We start from the raw sequence: 23602 nt of genomic DNA on the forward strand, positions 1-23602 counted from the left end.
TTCCGATGTCCAAATGCAAGCTTCCAATATATGAATCTTTACCTCTCGACCATTTTGAGACTCCTCTTCATGTCTGTGATCTCATCTGGGACTCCGAACAAACTTCGGTTCGCCAAATCACATAACTCATAATACAAATCGTCATCGAACGTTAAGCGTGCGGACCCTATGGGTTTGGGAACTATGTAGACATGACCGAGACACATCTCCGGTCAATAACCAATACCAGAACCTGGATGCTCATATTGTCTCCTACATATTCTATGACGATCTTTATCGGTCAAACCGCATAACAACATAGATTACTCCCTTTGTCATCGGTATGTTACTTGCCCGAGATTCGATCGTCGGTATCATCATACCTAGTTCAATCGCGTTACCAGCAAGTCTCTTTACTCATTCCGTAATGCATCATCCCACAACTAACTCATTAGTCACATTGCTTGCAAGGCTTATAGTGATGAACATTACCGAGAGGGCCCAGAGATACCTCTCCGATACACGGAGTGACAAATCCTAATCTCGATCTATGCCAACCCAATAAACACCTTCGGAGACACCTGTAGAGCATCTTTATAATCACCCAGTTACATTGTGACGTTTGATAGCACACAAGGTGTTCCTCCAGTATTCGGGAGTTGCATAACCTCATAATCAGAGGAACATGTATAAGTCATGAAGAAAGCAATAGCAATAAAACTTACGATCATAATGCCAAGCTAACAGATGGGTCTTGTCCATCACATCATTCTCTAATGATGTGATCCCGTTCATCAAATGACAACACATGTCTATGGTCAGGAAACTTAACCATCTTTGATTAACGAGCTAGTCTAGTAAAGGCATACTAGGGATACTTTGTTTTGTCTATGTATTCACACATGTATCAAGTTTCCGGTTAATACAATTCTAGCATGAATAATAAACATTTATCATGATATAAGGAAATATAAATAACAACTTTATTATTGCCTCTAGGGCATATTTCCTTCACTTCATGCTCCCTTTGGAGCTTGCAGTGAAGCTCAATTTTGTCGCGAATCTGGTCCAACAGTTCTTCTCTGTCGTCATCGAAGCGACACTTGTCACTGGCATTATGCTCAGAGATGGACCACGAGCGATCCATTGCCACCACGATCACAAAGGAGATGGAGGGGGTGTGTGTGTGGGGGGGGGGTAGCGATGGGGAGAAGAGCAAAAATGCTAGACGTACGGACAATTGCAGGATTTTACAAGCTCTTTTCATCTAATGACCAATCACAAACCTGCCTCCCTCCCCCGGAGTTTCAAGGGGTGGGCCAGCTCCCACATCTATTAACCAATCACAAGCTGATATATTAATTCTCTTTGTAAAACTCTGTAACTTATTCATACATGTAGCATTACCAGGGAGAGGAGTGTGAGGGTGAACATGAGAACGATGCACTTTTATGGCGGAGGCACGAAACCCTACTTGGTGTTCAAGGCAGAGACCTCATATACCGCGTCTTTTGCGCCAACTCGTCAACCAACACTCACATGGGGAGTATTTGGGCAGGCCCATTAAGCACGAGCACTCTCTTGATCGTAGGCCGCTCATTGCTAGGTCGCTGGCTGGCCATTGACCATGACCCTGCACAACCGGCCAGGTTGTTGATTATTGACTTTTAAAAAAGGTTCACCCAAAAATTCATAAAAAAATGTTCAAGAATTTGAAAAAAACATGGATTTGAAAAAACAACATGGCATTAAATAATCATGAAATTTGAAAGTAGTTCATGAATTCGGAAAATGTTCACGAAACTCGGAAAAGTTCATCAATTTGAAATAAACTGTGCATTTCAAAAGGTTCAGGAATTTTTTAAAATTTCCTGCATTTGGAAAATACTTTTCAAAATTGAAAAAATCTTCAGAAACTTGAAAAAGTTCTTGAATATGAAAAGAATTTGTGAATTAAAAATTGCATGAATTTAGTAAAAATAAATAAATTGAGAAAAGCCTCAAGGATTTGAAAAAAGTTCACATTAAAATAATATTGGAATAAGCTAAAAGGTAGAAAATACAGAACTGGTACAAAATAAACAGAGAAAACTAGGTCGAAGAACAACTAGAGTGAACCTTATAAAGCTCCAAAAACCAATGTGGGACACGAACTAATGCACCGGCCTACTTACAAGATAGAACTAACAAAGGGAGGGAGGGAGGGGCGCCCCTATGTATCGCTTTAAGCGAGGCAGGGGTTTGCGCTGCGTCGGGTTGAGCCCCAGACAGGTCAACCCAGCCGCGCGGGAGACACAACATTTTTCTGTTTTTTTTCTTTTTTTGTTCTAATTATTGTTGTTTTTTTACTTTTTTAATAATTTAAAATATTGTACATACATACATACATACATATATATAAGTATGTGTGTGTGTGTGTGTATTACACAAAAAATACTCTTCCAAAACACATTTGAAAAATCGATGAATAAGTATTAAAAATGTTGAACAAGAAATTGAAAATGTTGAACAAGTATTACAAATGTTGAACAAGTATTTGAAAATGTTGGATAGGTATTAAAAATGTTGAATGAGTATATGAAAAATGTTGAACAACTATTTAAAAATGTTGAACAACTATTTTAAAATGTTGAACAAGTACTAAATGTTGAATAAGTATTAGAAAATGTTGAACAAGAATTAAAAAATGTTTAACAAGTAATTAAAAAATGTTGAATAAGCATTTGAAATGTTGATCAGGTATTTGAAAATTGTTGAGTATCTATTGAAAAATGTTGAACAACTATTTAAAAATATTGAATAAGTATTAAAATGTAGAGCAATTATTTGAAAAAAGTTGAATAAGCGTTTGGACAATGTTGAACGTGTATATAAAAAATGTTGATCACTTATTAAAGAAATGTTTTTGACATATAAAAAATGCAGAGTGAAAAATAAACATAAGAAAATCTAATAGAAAAACAAACAATGGAGAATAAAAAAGAAAACCAAACAAAAAATGGAGAAGAAATAAGAAGACCAAACAAAAATGAAGAAGAAAAAAGGAAACCAAACAAAGAACGAAGAAAACCTTGTGAAAAAACAAAAACAGAAGAAAAAAAAAGAACCCGTGAAAACTAATGGAAAAACCGGTGAAATGGAGAAAGAAACAAAGAAAAAATCGGTGAAAACAAGGAAAAATATAAACGAAAACCTCAAATGTAGTGGATATGTGGTTTTTCTACTTCATCTAGTTCGCTCCTATGTGCCAAACCAGAGCTGCGCGATGGCCTAGTAGTAATAGTGCAACCAATCGACAAAGAGATCATGGGATTGAACCCCACGCGCGACCTTTTTTCCTCTCCGTTATTTCCTTTTATTGCGCTAACAGGCTGGCCCGTTACTGTAGACCTGACGTTTTCCTCTCCGTTATTTCCTTTTATTGCGCTAACAGGATGGCCCGTTACTGTAGACCTGACGCAAATTGAAAAAATTTCGTCCACGCGTGACTTTTTCCCTCTCTGTTATTTCCTTTTATTGCGCTAACAGGCTGGCCCGTTACTCTAGACCTGACGCTTTCCTCTCCATTATTTCCTTTTATTGCGCTAACAGGCTGGCCCGTTACTGTAGACCTGACGCAAATTGAGAAAAGTTCAATCAAATTGAAAAAATGTTCATCCAATTTAGCAAAAGTTCATTAAATTTCGAAAAAGTTCATGTTTCTTTTAGAAAAAGTTCATAAATCAAAAAAAGTTCATCCATTTTCAAGACAAATGTTCATTAAATTTCGAAAAAGTTCATCAATATTCAAAAAAGTTCATAGAATTTTCAAAAAAAAACGTCAACCGGCGCCTAGAATCTGATCCTGTTTGGGGGAACTCCTATCTGCCGCTCTCTGCGGCGAATAGCTGGGCGGACGCACGGGCCACTCCAACCAGGCAGGGCCATTAGCGTAACACAGTGAAAAATCCCCAAAATGAGTGCTCGACGGAGGGATCGAAAAAGTGACCTCATGTTGCTTACGCTCGCGGCTAGCCAGCGAGATTAATGAGCTTTGTTGGTATAATATGGCACGCGAAGCTAAAGGTAATGTCAGATCCAAACATTTTGTAAAATTCCAAACACGAACATATTATTCTGAAAAAAATTTATAAAACGAACACTATTCAAATTTTAAAAGAAAAATAAAAACTTGGACATTTTCCGAATATGTGAACATTTTTTTTTGATAAACTGAACATGTTTGAAAATCACAAATAGTTTTGAAGATGTGAACAAATTTTTGATAAGGGGACATTTATTGAAACTCTAAAAATATATTTGGAAACACGTATATTTTCTAACTCTGTGAACAATTTTTGAAACAAGAACATTTTTTCAAACTCAAAACAAAATTTGAAAATGAGAACATTTTTCAATTTACAAATATTTTTTGGAAACATGAACATTTTTTATGATATCACGAACATTTTTTAAACTGTGAAATATTCTTAAAAACGAAAAAGGAAAGGAAAAAGGAAAATAAAAATAAAATCAGTAAAAAACCGGAACAAGAAGTAAAGAAACAGAACAGGAAAAACTCAGTTAAAAAAACCAGTGCGGTCCTTTTTTTTTGAGAAAGACCAGTGCGGTCCTAAACAGAAAGCCTGTGCTAGCGTTCAGTGGGCCGGCCCATTCTGCTCGCGCCTGTGCTAGCGTTCAGTGGGCCGGCCCATTCTGCTCGCGCCTGTGCGATTAGCTAGCAATTTGACGCATCGGGCATTTCCTATTTGGCGCCACAGGCGCCAGTTAACGTGCATTTTATTAACTGGCGCCTGTGCCGTCCGTAAATTGGCCGGCCCATCTAGGCGCCGGTTGATAGTTTTTTTTTTTGAAAATTCTATGAACTCTTTTGAATATATATGAACTTTTTCGAAATTTAATGAACATTTTTCTTGAAAATTGATGAACTTATTTTGATTTATGCACTTTTTTTCAGTTCCTTGAACTTTTTTTAAAATACATGAACTTTGTTTCAATTTCTATGAACTTTTTTCAAATTTAATGAACTTTTGCTAAATTGGATGAACTTTTTTCAATTTGATTGAACTTTTTTTAAAATTTATGAAATTTTATTAAAGATATGAACGTATTTTTTAAATGGATGAACCTTTTATCTTTAAATCTGTAAACCTTTCTTGAATTCATATTTTTATTTTGGTAAAAAAGAACTGGGGGCAGCATGCTAGTGGGCCGGCACATGCTAGCAGTGTGCAGGCGCCGGATCGTTAACGGGCGCCTGCAGCGCTGTATAAGAGCTCCGTCAAGGCAACCCTTCGGTATCCATAAGTACCCGACGGGGTGGGCCAACTTGTTGCTAGAGATCAAGCCGATCGGGATGGGCTGAATAGGAACAGAATTTCAAAGTCCCACATATACCTCCTTGACGGAAGGATAGCACCTGCAAGGCCAATCGTATTTTTGCGCGGTTCGTTGGATAGGGAGCACAGGCGCAACCCCCACCTCCCCACACCTAAATTTTTCGTCCGACACAACTAGCATTTCCCCAGTTTTGAGAAGGTTCTCTAACCATCCCAGACCGGTTTTTCTCCCTTTTTGTATTTTACTTATTTTTATGCATTTTCAGTTTTGTTCTTTCCTTTTTGTTTAATTAATTTTTCACGTTTGTGCTTTTATTTATTTTATATTCCTAATAACTTCTCAAAATCTGAAATCAAGAACATTTTTCGATTTTGTGAAAATTATTTTTGTAATCGAGGACATTTTTCAAAATCCAGAATATTTGTCGAATTTTTAGTTTTTTCAATTCTTCAACATTTATTTAAAAATAGTGAACATTTTTCTGAACCGCCTGAATTTTTTTCAATCAGCAAATATTTTTCTGAATCTACAAACATTTTATTTGGAACACTTTTCAAAGTTTACAATCATTGTTTTGTAATGCTGCTTTCTTATAATTCATAAATATTTTTTAATAGATGACCATTTTTTCTATTTCAAGAACATGTTTTTATATTTATGTGAACTTTATTTGAAAAACCATTACCATTTTTGAATGCACTAACATTTTTTCAAAAGCATGTGCATGTTTTGAATTTGTGGACATTTTTATAAACTGTGAACATTTTTTTAATTCACAGAATTCTTTTTAAGTGATTATTTTTAGAATTTGTTAAGATTTTTCTAATTTGAGAACGGTTTTTCAAACGTATGAACATTTTTTGAACTTGATTTTTGTTTGAAATCCTGACAATTAATTAAAATTCAGAGCTCTTTTTAAATCCTGATTTTTTGTAAAAGAAAATAAACATAAAATTAACAAAGAGAAATGTAAAATTAACAATGAGAAATGTAAGAAAAATACTTTATGGACATTTTATTTAATTCACGAGTATTTATTTTGAATGTAAACATTTTTTTAATCTGTGAAGAAGTTTTTGAATTGACGATCCTTTCTAAAAAAAATCTTGAACATTTTATGAATTTATTAACATCGTCAAGAATTCAAGAACATTTTTTCATATGGATAGTTTTTTGAATCCGTGATTATTTTTGGAAATCGCAAAAAATTTCAAATCTGAGAACATTTGTTGAATTCGAGAACATTTTTAGAACTCGCAAACATCTTTCAAATTCAAGAACATTTTTCGAAAGTGTAATTTTTTAAAAAAATTATTTTTGTTTTGAAATGCTCCCAAAAAAATTAAAAGCAAAACCAAAACAAAAAGGGAAAAAGGAAGGAAAAATAAAATTGGGGCGGCCGGCTCATAGTGCTCATGGGAGGAGCAGGGTTGCGCGTTTGCTGCACATCCATTGCACAGTGCGGTGAATATGAGGTACGCTCGCAGGGCCACAACCTGCAAGGCTGAACTTAAACACTCGGTTAGGGTTACGCCACCACCTTGATTCATCGCCACCCCACCATATCCAAGCGGTGTGGGTGAGGAGCGAGGCAACAATGAGCTTCCCTAACGAGGAAGAGATGGGAGATTGCGATGAACTCAGAACAGGACCCAACATCCAAGCCTCACTAGACGATGGAGCAAATGGATGAGCGCATGTGTCTAGCCACCCATCAGATTCATTGCAAGGTCGTCCCCCGCACCGACGCCGAAGGGGAGCGAGCCAAAATCCCTAGCATGAATGCGACACTTCTCTGGACCACCATCTCGACCTCAAGGAGCGCCACCAAGCCATCGTCGCACCGCAATCCAACCACCAGAGAACTTGAGATCTCCGCCCCTACCCTAAGTGCTCCTCATCCTCTCGGAATCACACAGCTCATGCAAGGACCGTAACTGGTTGCGCCCACCATGTAGAGAGGCGGAGCCGTCAAAGAGGAGGAAAGGAAACCATGATGAAGGCTGCATATGGGGAAGATGGCGTGGCGGGCGAGTCGCCATGAGAAGCGAGAGATACATCAAGCTATACAAGGATGGAATGGAGCAAATGCTTGGGAAGAATTGAAGACAATTCTACTGAGGTCTCATTTTATCCAGAAGCCCGGTGACAGTAAAATGAAGCAAACTTGTGCATGCAAGATATGTGGAGAAATAGGACACACCCAGGAGGAACACAAGGATGGATGCCCTCATTATGAGGATAATCATCCAGCCGAAGAGTGCCCGACTGGGCAAGTTACTTGTTTCCTGTGTGAAGGAATTACACACTACCCTGGTCAGTGTCACATTTACCCCAAGGTACAAGAAACTACCAAGCAGCAGAAAGAAGCCGTGAAAGAAACCCTTAGGGAAAATTCAGAAGAACCTGCGATGAAGGAAGTTATCAAAGACCCTGATGGTGAACCCTAATAGATTTTTCGCCTAAGCCTGCTATTCATGTGGAGAAGGAGGACATTTATCAGAATATTGCATGAAGGAAAGCCAATAGTATCTCAGAGACTTCCCGACAGCAGAAGTGAATTTTGACCCTCGGGAAATAGAAGCTCTGATCATTACGGAGAAATCCAGGAAGAGAAAACAAAGGCATCCCTAGAACAACCCATTTTCTGCAGAGAAGGACCTGAGTCATATCACTTGTTACAGGTGCAAGGATTTAGGTCATTAAGCTTGTAAATGTCTAGAAAAGAAGCCTAGAATCCAAGGAGCCTACATAATCACAAAGAAGCCCTGAGACATGTCGGAAGTCATTTGTTTTCGCTGCAAGGAAGCATGACATTTTTCTAGGGAATGTTCAGATCAGAAGAAAGCTAGAGCTGAGTAGTTGAGATTTTGATTTGGATAATAAGAGTGGTAGAAAGCAAAAAAAATCATGAGTACAATGAGTTCAGTTATGTAATGGGTGCTTAGATATTGTAATGAATTCATGAAATCAATAAAGTTAACGTGTCATGATTTCATACGTTGAATTTTATGAGTTGTTACTCTATGAACAAAGATTTTGACCATTTTCGAGGATATGAGAAATATGGTCCATGGATGAAATTGTGCATTTCATTTTAAGGGTGGTAGTACCCTGTAAGAACACCCGACCAATGGAAAGGGAAATGTGTCCCACAGATTGGAGTTTGGACAAAATGAGTTGGAGTTTTGTTTTTGATATGATGAATATGAAGAAAGGAAGTACTTATGGAATTAAAGTCGGTGTAATGTTGGAATATGGAACAATTGTAACTCCTAGGATGAGTTAAAGCTATCCGGGTGTTGAAGTGGGTCCATAACCCATAGGCCCAGGAAATTAATAGGGATCAAGTACTCCCTGGAAGAATAAATCTTGGAAGAAGTTGTGATTTGATCATCAAACGTTCCTTAGGAGGATACAAAAACCTGAGTGTTGTAAAGAAAACGTTAGACGTCTTGTTCAGCTTGCATAACTAATGGAATTACCCGAACCCAGTTCGAGGACAAGAGAAATTATGCAATGCCTATGAGAATGACCAAGTGTTAGAAACGCGAGATTTGCTAACCTTATACAAGGTAATGATTTGGGTGCGGAATGGATTGATCACCATACTGACTTACCCGTATCATTCGCTCCTGCTATTTGGAATGGTAAATCTAGAGTGACTTACCCATAGTAGAGAGACACGTTTGTCGAAACCTTGTTTAAACCTTAGAATGGTAGGACGATGAAACCCTGTACAGGCAGTCGTTGTCAACCGTATGACATACAGTGAGATTTTGCCCAGACCCATTTTCCTGCAGGAGCAACCATAAAATTGTTGACCACCATGAGATTTTTGATAGTTTAGTATTGGCGACAGACATGTCAGATATGAAGACCCACTCTTCAGAAGAACCTCACCAGGATTGAGAGGACACAAGATTTTGAGAAAAAAGGTCATGCCCCGACTGGAAGATAACAAGTGAAAGAGTTATTCCGGAGAATATGAGAAGACCGACACCGTCAACCCAAAGGATGGAGTACATGAATTTTGTCGGAACCAATGACTTCGATTTTAAGTGTGGTAGCACCCCAGATCTTTCCAACCAATGGATTTGCTAGAAGACCCCCAAACCCTAACCTTTTCTTGCTAGCCTCTTCGAATCTCGAGGACGAGATTCATTTTAAGTGTGGTAGGTTTGTAACATCCCAAAATTCAAAATTTAGGAATGTTATATTAAATAATAGTTTTGATTGTTTGTTTGATTGTGGTGTGGTCGCTTGTGTGAAATTGAGTGAAATTTGCAACTTTTTTAAAGTTGAATGAGAGGGAATGAAATGACTTTCCCAAACTTTCACATTGCATTTATGATCTCCATGAATTCAAATTCATTTCATCACAAAACCCTAGAGTGAAGATGATATGACTTCTTCCATTTAAATATTTAAATAAATGAAAAGGGTTTTGAAAAGATTCGAATTCCATTTGGAAATATTTCAAATTAAGAAACTTTATGCAACTCAATGATTTTAATGAGAGAAGATGAAATGACTTCTTCAAATTATGAGTTGGAAGTTTAAAAGAATCAAATTGAATGTCCGGTTGAAATTATTTTGAAACCCACTTTCAAATTGGAGTTATTTGGTTTTTATTGAAATTATTTTTCTTCAAAATTAAAATATATGAAAAATAGGTTAAAATGATCCCCTACGTTATAAAGATAGATTGAAATCATTTTAGTATTTTAAAATATTTCTATTTGGTTTTTAAATGAACCATTAGCACTGTTTGCATTACTTGAAATTTTGTGGATTTTATTTGAACATAAAAAATAGTTCATTTTGTAGAAACTGTTTTCTGAAACTTTTGATATATTATATGTCTATATACATATATATGTTTTATTTATTTCTCTGTATTTTCGTTTTCTTCCGTCTGTTTAAAAAAAAGAAAAAAACGAAGCCACCGAGACCCACCTCTCCTTCTCTCTCTCTCTCTCCCCAGCCCATCTCATCCGCAGCCCACTAGCCGCCGCGCCCAGCCCACCCACGCGAGCGAACCGCTACGAGCCGGCCGCCCGAACCCCTCCCTCTCTCGCTAACCCTCTCTCTCCCACTGACCGCCCGACCTCACCTCTTCTCTTTCCCCTCGCCCACGGCATGCCACACCAGAACGCGTCCGGAGCACCGCCGCTACTCCGATTCTCCCGGGATCGCGCTCTGTGTTTTCCCCTCACCCAAGGACCGTGTCCTATATAAACCCCAAGCCCTCCTCTCTCAACCCCCTTTAAACCCTAGTTTGAGACCACTGTAAGAGCACACCGTCGCTGTTTGGATCTCCACCGACCACCGAAGCTTCCGACGATGTTTCCGACGTCGATGAGCTCCCTCGACACCTCTACCTCCATCAGTCGACCTACCTTGCCTACGAGCATTGTTTTGACATGATATTTGCGCCTGTAGACCACCGGAGAAGCTCACCCGAGCTCGCGCGCCGTCGCCGGAGCCACAGCACGCCCGAGCCCCGTCGTGCTCACGCCCGCCTCGTCCAGTCTTCCCCGAGCTCCGTCTACACCTCTGCTGGATTCGCTACATCTCGCCTAAACCAACCGACCCCGCGCCCGCGTTGGAGGACCGTCGGAGCCGCCGCCAACCTCACCACCGACGCCAACTACCGGAGCCGAAGCCTGTCGTCGTCGCCACACTCGCATCGGACCTCCCCGAAGTTGAACTCCACCACCACTTGAACCCTCTTGCCCTGTCGCGTCCGCCCGTCGCCCCGACCACCGGAGTCGTTGCCTCGCCCGCGCCTGAGCCGCCGCGGCGCTCAACTCCGGCAACCACCGCGGTAATCCTCGGCCACCCCTCTCCACCGTCCGTTCTATTTTAAATGCCCTAGATTAGATCTACTCTAAACAGTTAGGTTTTTCTTACTAGATCGGTTTAGCTTTGGTTTATTTACGGTTTAGATCTAATCGGTTTAGCCGGTCGGTTTTTGTTTTACTAGCACGTGCGGTTTTGTTAAGTATCGTCCGAGCGCAGTTTAGTTACCGAAAGCCCATCTCTTAGCCCAGTAGCAGTAGGCCACGTAGCACTTGCCCGGTTTGTTTTATTTTATTTTATTTCATTTCTATTTCAAAAACAGAATAGTTCTGTTTTTAGAAAATCAATATCTTTTAGGGTTTTAATCCAAATTGAGTGATTTTTTCTGTAGTTTCACAATTTTATGAAGTTTTATGTTTGTGCCTTTAGTTTGCAAAATTGAGTAGTTTAAATTTGAATTTGATAAAATTTGTTCAAATCACTAATTTGGTCATATCTTGAGTTTTATAAAATATTTTTGATAGATTCCTTTTGCTACGGTTTTGTTATTGTTTTGTATAACCAGTAGCATATAGTGATTTAACTTTATTTTATTTTAAATTAGGGTTTTAGCAAGCAGTAATGTTTTAGTTCTAGTTTTGTTTTAGTCTTTTTCTTATAGTTTTAATTGTTTTTAATTTATTTATTTTTGTCACTTTTGACAAATTTAGTTTTGTTTCTGTTATTTAAAAGTATACAATTTTATTCTTATTTTAGAAATTTATTTTCTTTAGTTTTGTAGGAAAGCTTGTATAGGTCATAGTTAGAGTTTTACAAAAGCTTTTTATTTGTTTCTTTTTGCTACTAAAAGTTTATGAAAAATACTTCTATTAAAATTAGTTGTTTTATATTTTCTTTTCTGTTTATTAGTTTAGTATCTTCTTTGTTGTTAAATTTTACTTAGGGAAAAACTATATTAGGCGTTTGTAGTAAAGTCGTAGACTTTCCTTAGTAGTTTTCTTTGTGGTTTTATTTGAAGTTTCTTTGGAATTCATTTGAGTTTTATTAGAGTTTTATTTGTTGAATTAATTGCTATTTTGAGTGCTAGATATTGCTTGCTAGAATGACTGCTTATGTGAATGCAGTGTTTGATTATACAGATTTTCAACGGAGTGACAAATAGTTCTAAGTCTTTATTCTGAGAGCATTATTATCTTCAACAAGTAATACCAGGCAAGTTCACTTTGACCATGTTTTTCATACCTATGTTTTATTTGCATGTAGTAGCACCCTTTCAACAATCCCTCTAGTAGTGTTATTGAATCTTGTAGTTGAGTAGATTGCATGAGGTAGGAACCCATCTCCCTGTTATCAAGCCCGGGACGTTATCTAGTTTAAATGCTACGCTATAGTAGACGGGGTTGGTATGAGTGCTCGGGAGTGGTGTGAGAATGGAGGACTCTACATCAATGATGACACCTTCATGATGGCATCTGCAAGGACTACATCTTCAGGACCTCAAGACTTCAAGACCTTAAGATTTCGAGACTCAAGACAAGAATTCAATACACACTACTGGGTGAAGGAAGGATTTGATGGGCACCCTGGAGCAACCCGTGGATGGTCAGGATGCATGGAGAAGCGCCATGACATCTTGCGGAAAGCTTCACCCAGTCTCAAAGATACGGAAGAATACTTCATGCCCAGAAGCTTACCAGTGCAACCGCAAGTCACTATGGGCTCTGGCTTGGTTGACCCTAGTGGTGACTCTGGCTGGGACAGTGCTAGCAAATGTAGAACTACGGTAGGATTGGATGAGCATCGGACAGTGGTTAGGGGAACTCTTCGGAAGACCGTGTTTCGGTCGTCTTGTTCTCAAACACCCTGAAGTGCGAGAACATAAAAAGAGGGATCGAATCTTGCGGGTAAAGTGTACAAACCTCTGGAGAGGGTTAAAACCTAATCGATTAGCCGTGTCCCCGGTTACAGACAATTTGAGCCTCTGGACTTGGATCTATCTCGGAACTCTCAACACTGGACTGATAACTTAATTGTGGGAAACTTATGATGATACGGGCTATGAGACATCGGTTGGTGGAACCATGTCATGATTGAAAACTTTGTAGTACAGACTCCTGATATTTCTTTGATGTAGGGAAAAATAAATCCAGCTTTTACGCAAACAAAACTCAGACCCCGAGCCACAAAGCCATATTGCATATAGTATAGTTTATCATCTGTTTTTCTTACAATGATCTTGCCAGTACATTCAGTGTATTGACCTACACGGTTGCAACATATCATGTTGTAGGATTATTTCTACGACGAGTGAGTTTTGTAGTTGGGTTATGGTCTACACTCAACCTACCGATGGCGTTGATGGGACTCCACACCCGATTGTTTGTTTCCGCTGAGACTTATAAGGTATATATTGGTTTTACGTTATTTACAAATGTGATTGCACTTTGATACATACATTGATGTACTGTGTGTGTCAGCATACTGATCCAGGGATGGCACAGATACACAGAGGCTTGGCCGTTTGAGGTCGGGTCGCTACACTATTCTTATTTTTGTTGCTTTGTGTTTGAGGTGTGTGTTTTTTGTCTCTCCGTGGGTGCAACTCTGGCTCTTAGTTGTGTTTTGCTCGTTGAGTTTCTCACTTGGCTCTTTCGGTGTTATTTTTGGTTGGGGCTAGGCTTGTTTTCTCTACTGTCTGGCAGAGTTTGCATTGGGCGGCAATACCGCTCAGGTCGGGTGGTACTACCGCTGAGTGGCATCAAGCGGCACTACCACCCGCCCGAGCGGTACTACTGCTACGGGGCAGGACTGGGAGGTTATGACTCGGGCAGGGGGAGTTTTCTCCCCCATACCCATTCGTCTCTCCCCGCCTATTCCTCTCTCGCTCCAGCGTCATACTCGACGTGAGAGGCCCCCGTCGGGTCGCCTTCTACGGACCATCCTTCGCATTTTCCTCCGGTGGAATCGATCACACCCCTTTCTCTTGCCATGGATGCTGGTATTGCCCACATTCTTCCTCTCTTTGCTTCTAGTTTTCAGATCTAGGCTTTAGGGGAAATAGTCTTTGCATTTATCAATTTTTGGCCAAATCGAGGCTTGAGTAGGTTGTTGAAGGCTGCTAGACTTGCTAGATTGATGTTTGGTAGGATCATTTTTGAATTTGGCACCCTCGGTAGTACCTGATTTGGCCGCGGCTGTAGGCAAACCGTCGGCCTCCTTCTCGAGCGGTACTACCGCTCCTCTAGAGCGGTACTACGGCTTGAAGGCAGTAGGTGGTACTACCGCTACCAGGTAGCGTCACTACCATTGGGGATGCCAGTATCCATTTTGTTCATACCAAATGTTGATCTTTGTTCCTTTTTTGCTAGATTATGCTTGTTTTGTTGGCTTTCTTTGCCGGTGTGTGTAAGTGGTTTCAGGTGATGGCCCTTCGGAGCACCCTGTCCGTCGTGTCAACCCCGAGCGCGCTGGAGGATGAAAGCGCTAACGCACTCCTGAGACAACGGCTGCTTCTTCAAGTGCTCCTCCAACTCAGCCCAAGCCGCCCTCCAAGAGCATTGCTAAGAAGACCAGGACGAAGCCCAAGTCCGTGACAGAGTTGACTGCTAAGGAATTCTGTGTTGCTCATCGCTGCAACCTGTATGCTCAAGATCAAGACCCAGCTCTTGTATCCTTTCTGGTACCGGTTTCAGATCTCAGTCTTCTTTGATGTGCTTGAGGGAGTCCTGGACTAAGGGGTCCTCGGGCGTCCGACCATTGGATATGGGCCGGACTGATGGGCCGTGAAGATACGAAGACCGAAGACTCTACCCGTGTCCGGATGGGACTCTCCTTCGCGTGGAAGGCAAGCTTAGCGACCAAATATGATAATTCCTTTCTCTGTAACCGACCTTGTGTAAACCCTAGGTCCCTCCTGTGTCTATATAAACCGGAGGGCTAGGTCCGTAGATAGATCCTCATAATCTAGTCGGGCTAGACTTTTAGGGTTTAGCCATTACGGTCTCGTGGTAGATCAAGTCTTGTAATACTCATATTCATCAAGATCAATCAAGTAGGAAGTAGGGTGTTACCTCCATAGAGAGGGCCCGAACTTGGGTAAACATTGTGTCCCCCGTCTCCTGTTACCATCGATCCTAGACGCATAGTTCGGGACCCCCTACCCGAGATCCGCCGGTTTTGACACCGACATTGGTGCTTTCATTGAGAGTTCCAATGTGCCATCGAAAGATAGGATCGATGGCTCGCCTTGTTCTCAAGGATAACGTCACCTCCGGAGGAACACTGGACCCAGGCCAAACCCTCCAGCTGGGCGGCTTCATTATGACCGCCCGTTTGGCCACTAATCCTACGATGGCTTCTCGGGTCATCAAAAATCGCCTTCATGTTGACTCTAAGAAGATGGATCCGGCGGAGCTGTCGTCTTTAAACGAGCTCCTAGATCGCATCGCTGCCTTGGGGGTCGCTGATACGTCTCCAACGTATCTATAATTTTTGATTGCTCCATGCTATTATATTATCTATTTTGGATGTTAATGGGCTTTATTTTACACTTTTATATCATTTTTGGGACTAACCTACTAACCGGAGGCCTAGCCCAAACTGCTGTTTTTTTGCCTATTTTAGGGTTTCGAAGAAAAGGAATATCAAACGGAGTCCAAACGGAATGATATCTTCGGGAACGTGATTTTCTCAACAAACATGATCCAGGAGACTTGGAGTGTGCGTCAAGAAACGATCGAGGAGGGCACAAGGCAGGGGGGCGCGCCTAAGCGCCCTTCACCCTCGTGGGCCCCTCGTTGCTCCACCGACGTACTTCTTCCTCCTATATATATCCACGTACCCCCAAACATCCAGGAGCACCACGAAAACCTAATTCCACCGCCCCAACCTTCTGTACCTGAGAGATCTCATCTCGGGGCCTTCTTCGGAGCTCCAACGGAGGGGGCATTGATCACGGAGGGCCTCTACATCAACTCCATGGCCTCTCCTCTGATGTGTGAGTAGTTTACTTCAGACCTTCGTGTCCATAGTTATTATCTAGATGGCTTCTTCTCTCTCTTTGGATCTCAATACAAAGTTCTCCTCGACCTTCTTGGAGATCTATTCGATGTAATCTTCTTTTGTGGTGTGTTTGTCGAGATCCAATGAATTGTGGGTTTATGATCCAGATTATCTATGAACAATATTTGATTCTCCTCTGAATTCTTTTATGTATGATTGGTTTATGTTTGCAAGTCTCTTCAAATTATCAGTTTGGTTTGGCCTACTAGATTTATCTTTCTTGCAATGGGAGAAGTGCTTAGCTTTGGGTTCAATCTTGTGGTGCTCGATCCCAGTGACAGAAAGGGAACCGACACGTATTGTATTGTTGCCATCGAGGATAAAAAGATGGGGTTTATATAATATTGCATGAGTTTATCCCTCTACATCATGTCATCTTCCTCAAAGCATTACTCTGTTCTTATGAACTTAATACTCTAGATGCATGCTGGATAGCGGTCGATGTGTGGAGTAATAGTAGTAGATGCAGAATCTTTTCGGTCTACTTGTCACAGACGTGATGCCTATATACATGATCATACCTAGATATTCTCATAACTATGCTCAATTCTATCAATTGCTCGACAGTAATTCGTTTACCCACTGTAATACTTATGCTCTTGAGAGAAGACACTAGTGAAACCTATGGCCCACGGGTCTATCTTCCATCATATTAATCTTCCAATACTTAGTTATTTCTATTACCTTTTATTTTACCTTGCATCTTTATTTCTCTTTATCATAAAAATACCAAAAAATTATCTTATCATATCTATCAGATCTCACTCTCGTAAGTGACCGTGAAGGGATTGACAACCCCTTTATCACGTTGGTTGCGAGGTTCTTATTTGTTTGTGTAGGTGTGTGGGACTTGAGCGTGATCTCCTACTCGATTGATACCTTGGTTCTCAAAAACTAAGGGAAATACTTACACTACTTTACTGCATCACCCTTTCCTCTTCAAGGGAAAACCAACGCAGTGCTCAAGAGGTAGCAAGAAGGATTTCTGGCGCCGTTGCCGGGGAGATTCGCGCCAAGCCAAGTCAAGTCAAGACATACCAAGTACCCATCACAAACTCTTATCCCTCACATTACATTATTTGCCATTTGCCTCTCGTTTTCCTCTCCCCCACTTCACCCTTGCCGTTTTATTCGCCCTCTCTTCTCCGTTCCCCTTCTCTTTTTCTATTTGCCTTTTTTGCCCGTTTCTTGTTTGCTCGTGTGTTGGATTGCTTGCTTGTCACGATGGCTCAAGATAATACTAAATTATGTGACTTTACCAATACCAACAATAATGATTTTATTAGCACTCCGATTGCTCCTCTTACCGATGCTGAATCTTGTGAAATTAATACTGCTTTGCTGAATCTTGTCATGAAAGATCCGTTTTCTGGCCTTCCTAGTGAAGATGCCGCTACCCATCTAAACAACTTTGTTGATTTGTGTGATATGCAAAAGAAGAAAGATGTGGATAATGATATTGTTAAACTGAAGCTATTTCCGTTTTCGCTTAGAGATCGTGCTAAAGCTTGGTTTTCGTCTTTGCCTAAAAATAGTATTGATTCGTGGAATAAGTGCAAAGATGCTTTTATCTCTAAGTATTTTCCTCCCGCTAAGATCATCTCTCTTAGAAACGATATTATGAATTTTAGGCAACTTGGTCACGAACATGTTGCATAATATTGGGATAGGATGAAATTAATGATACGTAATTGCCCTACACATGGTTTGAATCTTTGGATGATTATACAAAAAAATTATGCCGGATTGAATTTTGCTTCTAGAAATCTTTTATATTTGGCCGCGGGAGGCACTTTTATGGAAATCACTTTAGGAGAAGCTACCAAAATCCTAGATAATATTATGGTTAATTATTCTCAATGGCACACTGAAAGATCTACTAGTAAAAAGGTGCATGCAATTGAAGAGATTAATGTTTTGAGTGGAAAGATGGATGAACTTATAAAATTGTTTGCTAATAAGAGTTCTCCTACTGATCCTAATGATATGCCTTTGTCTACCTTTATTGAGAATAATAATGAATCTATGGATGTGAATTTTGTTGGTAGGAACAATTTTGGTAATAACGCGTATAGAGGTAATTTTAATTCTAGGCCGTTTCCTAGTAATTCCTCTAATAATTATGGTAATTCCTACAACAATTCTTATGGAAATTATAACAATATGCCCTCTGATTTTGAATCTAATATTAAAGAATTTATTACTTCGCAAAAGAGTTCAATGCTTTGATTGAAGAAAAATTGCTTAAGATTGATGAATTGGCTAGGAACGTTGACAGAATTTCTCTTGATGTTGATTCTTTGAAACTTAGATCTATTCCACCGAAGCATGATATCAATGAGTCTCTCAAAGCCATGAGAATTTCCATTGATGAGTGCAAAGAAAGAACCGCTAGGATGCGTGCTAAGAAAGATTGCTTTGTGAAAGCATGTTCTTCTAGTTTTCATGATAATAAGGATGAAGATCTAAAAGTTATTGATGTGTCCCCTATTAAATCTTTGTTTTGCAATATGAGTCTTGATAATTATGGGACTGAAGATGAGCCACCTTTACCTAGAAGGCGTTCCAAAAATTCAGAATTTTTAGATCTTGATGCAAAAATTGTTAAAAGTGGGATTGAAGAGGTTAAAACTTTAGATATCAATGAACCCACTATTTTGGATTTTAAGGAATTTAATTATGATAATTGCTCTTTGATAGATTGTATTTCCTTGTTGCAATCCGTGCTAAATTCTCCTCATGCTTATAGTCAAAACAAAGCTTTTAGTAAACATATCGTTGATGCTTTGATGGAATCTTATGAAGAAAAACTTGAGTTGGAAGTTTCTATCCCTAGAAAACTTTATGATGAGTGGGAACCTACAATTAAAATGAAAATTAAATATCATGAGTGTAATGCTTTGTGTGATCTGGGTTCTAGCGTTTCCACGATTCCGAAAACTTTATGTGATTTGCTAGGATTCCGTGATTTTGATGATTGTTCTTTAAACTTGCACCTTGTGGATTCCACTATAAGAAACCTATGGGAAGAATTAATGATGTTATTATTGTTGCAAATAGGAACTATGTGCCTGTAGATTTCATTGTTCTTGATATAGATTGCAATCCTTCATGTCCTATTATTCTTGGTAGACCTTTCCTTAGAACGATTGGTGCAATTATTCATATGAAGGAAGGGAATATTAAATTACAAATTCCGTTAAGAAAAGGCATGGAACACTTCCCTAGGAATAAAATTAAATTACCATATGAATCTATTATGAGAGCCACTTATGGATTGCCTACCAAAGATGGCAATACCTAGATCTATCTTCGCTTTTATGCCTAGCTAGGGGCGTTAAACGATAGCGCTTGTTAGGAGGCAACCCAATTTTATTTTTATTCCTTGCTTTTTGCTCCTATTTAGTAATAAATAATTTATCTAGACTCTTTTTTGGTTGTGTTTTTTTGTGTTTAATTAGTGTTTGTGCCAAGTAGAACCGTTGGGAAGACTCGGGGAAAGTCTTTTTGATCTTGCTGTAAAAAACAGAAACTTTAGCGCTCACAGAATTGCTGCCATTTTTATTTGGAAAGTGATATTTAGTTAATTCTTTTTGAATATGATTAATAGATAAATTCCTCACGTCCAGAAATTTATTTTAGAATTTTTTGGGTTCCAGAAGTTTGCGTTAGCTACAGATTACTACAGACTGTTCTGTTTTTGACAGATTCTGTTTTTCGTGTGTTGTTTGCTTATTTTGATGAATCTATGGCTAGTAAAAGAGTTTAGAATCTATGGCTAGTAAAAGAGTTTATAAACTGTAGATAAGTTGTAATACAGTAGGTTTAACACCAATATAAATAAATAATGAGTTCATTACAGTACCTTGAAGTGGTGTTTTGTTTTCTTTCGCTAACGGAGCTCACGAGATTTTCTATTTTGAGTTTTGTGTTGTGAAGTTTTCAAGTTTTGGGTAAAGATTTGATGGATTATGGAACAAGGAGTCGTAAGATCATAAGCTTGGGGATGACCATGACACCCCAAGGTAAAATACAAGGACACCAAAAAGCCTAAGCTTGGGGATGCCCCGGAAGGCATCCCCTCTTTCGTCTTCGTCTATCGGTAACTTTACTTGGAGCTATATTTTTATTCACCACATGATATGTGTTTTGCTTGGAGCGTCTTGTATGATTTGAGTCTTTGATTTTTAGTTTACCACAATCATCCTTGCTGTACACACCTTTTGAGAGAGACTCACATGATTGGGAATTTATTAGAATACTTTATGTGCTTCACTTATATCTTTTGAGCTATATAGTTTTTGCTATAGTTCTTCACTTATATCCTTTAGAGCATGGCGGTGGTTTTATTTTATTTTATAGAAATAACTGATCTCTCATGATTCACTTATATTATTTTGAGAGTCCTTTAGAACAACATGGCAATAATAAAAACTTTCATACAAGTGCATTGAATGCTATGAGAAGTTTGATACTTGATAATTGTTTTGAGATATGGAGATGGTGATATTAGAGTCATGCTAGTTGAGTACTTGTGAATTTGAGAAATACTTGTGTTAAAGTTTGTGATTCCCGTAGCATGCACGTATGGTGAACCGTTATGTGATGAAGTCGGAGCATGATTTATTTATTGATTGTCTTCCTTATGAGTGGCGGTCGGGGACGAGCGATGGTCTTTTCCTACCAATCTATCCTCCTAGGAGCATGCGCGTAATACTTTGCTTTGATAACTTATAGATTTTTGCAATAAGTATGTGAGTTCTTTATGACTAATGTTGAGTCCATGGATTATACGCACTCTCACCCTTCCACCATTGCTAGCCTTTCTAGTATCGCACAACTTTCGCCGGTACCATAAACCCACCATATACCTTCCTCAAAACAGCCACCATACCTACCTATTATGGCATTTCCATAGCCATTCCGAGATATATTTCCATGCAACTTTCCATTGTTTCGTTATTATGATACGCTTCATCATTGTCATATTGCTTGCATGATCATGTAGTTGACATCGTATTTGTGGCAAAGCCACCGTTCATAATTTTCATACATGTCACTCATGCATCATTGCACATCCCGGTACACCGCCAGAGGCATTCACATAGATTCATATCTTGTTCTAAGTATTGAGTTGTAATTCTTGAGTTGTAAGTAAATAAAGTGTGATGATCATCATTATTAGAGCATTATCCCAAGTGAGGAAAGGATGATGGAGACTATGATTCCCCCACAAGTCGGGATGATACTCCTAACAAAAAAAGAGGCCAAAAAAAGAAGGCCCAAAGAAAAAAAAGAAAATGAGAGAAAAAGAGAGAAGGGATAATGTTACTATCCTTTTTCCACACTTGTGCTTCAAAGTAGCACCATGATCTTCATGATAGAGAGTCTCCTATGATATCACTTTCATATACTAGTGGGAACTTTTCATTATAGAACTTGGCTCCTATATTCCAATGATGGGCTTCCTCAAATTGCCCTTGGTCTTCATGAGCAAGCAAGTTGGATGCACACCCATTTAGTTTCTTTTGTTGAGCTTTCATACACTTATAGCTCTAGTGCATCCGTTGCATGGCAATCCCTACTCACTCACATTGATATCTATTAATGAGAATATCCATAGCCCGTTGATACGCCTAGTTGATGTAAGACTATCTTCTCCTTTTTGTCTTCTCCACAACCACCATTCTATTCCACCATATAGTGCTATATCCATGGCTCATGCTCATATATTGCGTAAAGATTGAAAAAGTTTGAGAACACCAAAAGTATGAAACAATTGCTTGGCTTGTCATCGGGGTTGTGCATGATTTAAATATTTTGTGTGGTGAAGATAGAGCATAGCCAGACTATATGATTTTGTAGGGATAACTTTCTTTGGCCATGTTATTTTGAGAAGACATAATTTCTTAGTTAGTGTGCTTGAAGTATTATTATTTTTATGTCAATATTAAACTTTTATCTTGAATCATATGGATCTGAATATTCAAGCCACAATAAAGAAAAATTACATTGAGAAACATGTTAGAAAGCATTCCACATCAAAAAATTATTCTTCTTTTATCATTTACCTACTCGAGGATGAGCAGGAATTAAGCTTGGGGATGCTTGATACGTCTCCAAAGTATCTATAGTTTTTGATTGCTCCATGCTATTATATTATCTATTTTGGATGTTAATGGGCTTTATTTTACACATTTATATCATTTTTGGGACTAACCTACTAACCGGAGGCCCAACCCAAATTGTTGTTTTTTGCCTATTTTAGGGTTTCGAAGAAAAGGAATATCAAACAGAGTCCAAACGGAATGAAACCTTCGGGAACGTGATTTCTCAACAAACGTGATCCAGGAGACTTGGAGTGTGCGTCAAGAAACGATCGAGGAGGGCACGAGGCAGGGGGGTGCGCCTACCCCCTGGGCGCGCCCTCCACCCTCGTGGGCCCCTCGTTGCTCCACCGATGTACTTCTTCCTCCTATATATATCCACGTACCCCCCAAACATCCCGGAGCACCACGAAAACCTAATTCCACCACCGCAACCTTCTGTACCTGAGAGATCCCATCTCGGGGCCTTTTCCGGAGCTCCACCGGAGGGGGCATTGATCACAGAGGGCCTCTACATCAACTCCATGGCCTCTTCGGTGATGTGTGAGTAGTTTACTTCAGACCTTCGGGTCCATAGTTATTAGCTAGATGGCTTCTTCTCTCTCTTTGGATCTCAATACAAAGTTCTCCTCGATCTTCTTGGAGATCTATTCGATGTAATCTTCTTTTGCGGTGTGTTTGTCGAGATACGATGAATTGTGGGTTTATGATCCAGATTATCTATGAACAATATTTGATTCTCCTATGAATTCTTTTATGTATGATTGGTTTATCTTTGCAAGTCTCTTCGAATTATCAGTTTGGTTTGTGTTGGGGATATAACTACCAGGTATGACCCGCCCAGGAGGGCCCGGGTCAACCCCAATGGCGGGTTACGAAAAGAAGCCCAGTAATATTCAAGATGATAGTTTATTAAGACTTATATAAAGCCTAAGCCCAGAGGCGGCTTAAGGCCCAATATTGTGAACCGCCATATGTAGAGAAAGACTTGTAAAGAAAGGCATATAAAAGAAGTCACCGAGCCGGACACGTTTTATGAGCCGACCGGGACTCTGTAGGCCACCAGGCGTCAACCCGTGTATATAAGGGGACGACCCGGCGGCGGCTTAGGAGGAGAAACAATATATCGATAGCCAAGCTAGCGGATTCGCTCCTTGGTCATAGAAACCTAGCAATAAAACATCAATTGGACTAGGCCTTACCTTCACCGTAAGGGGCCGAACCAGTATAAACCTCTCATGTCCTTTGTCCCGATCAACCCCTTTAAGCTTCCTAGTTGCGATGGCCCTACGACTAAGTCCTTTTCCTAG

Source organism: Triticum dicoccoides, chromosome 6A (assembly GCF_002162155.2).
Source record: "Triticum dicoccoides isolate Atlit2015 ecotype Zavitan chromosome 6A, WEW_v2.0, whole genome shotgun sequence".
Classification (NCBI taxonomy): Eukaryota; Viridiplantae; Streptophyta; class Magnoliopsida; order Poales; family Poaceae; genus Triticum; species Triticum dicoccoides.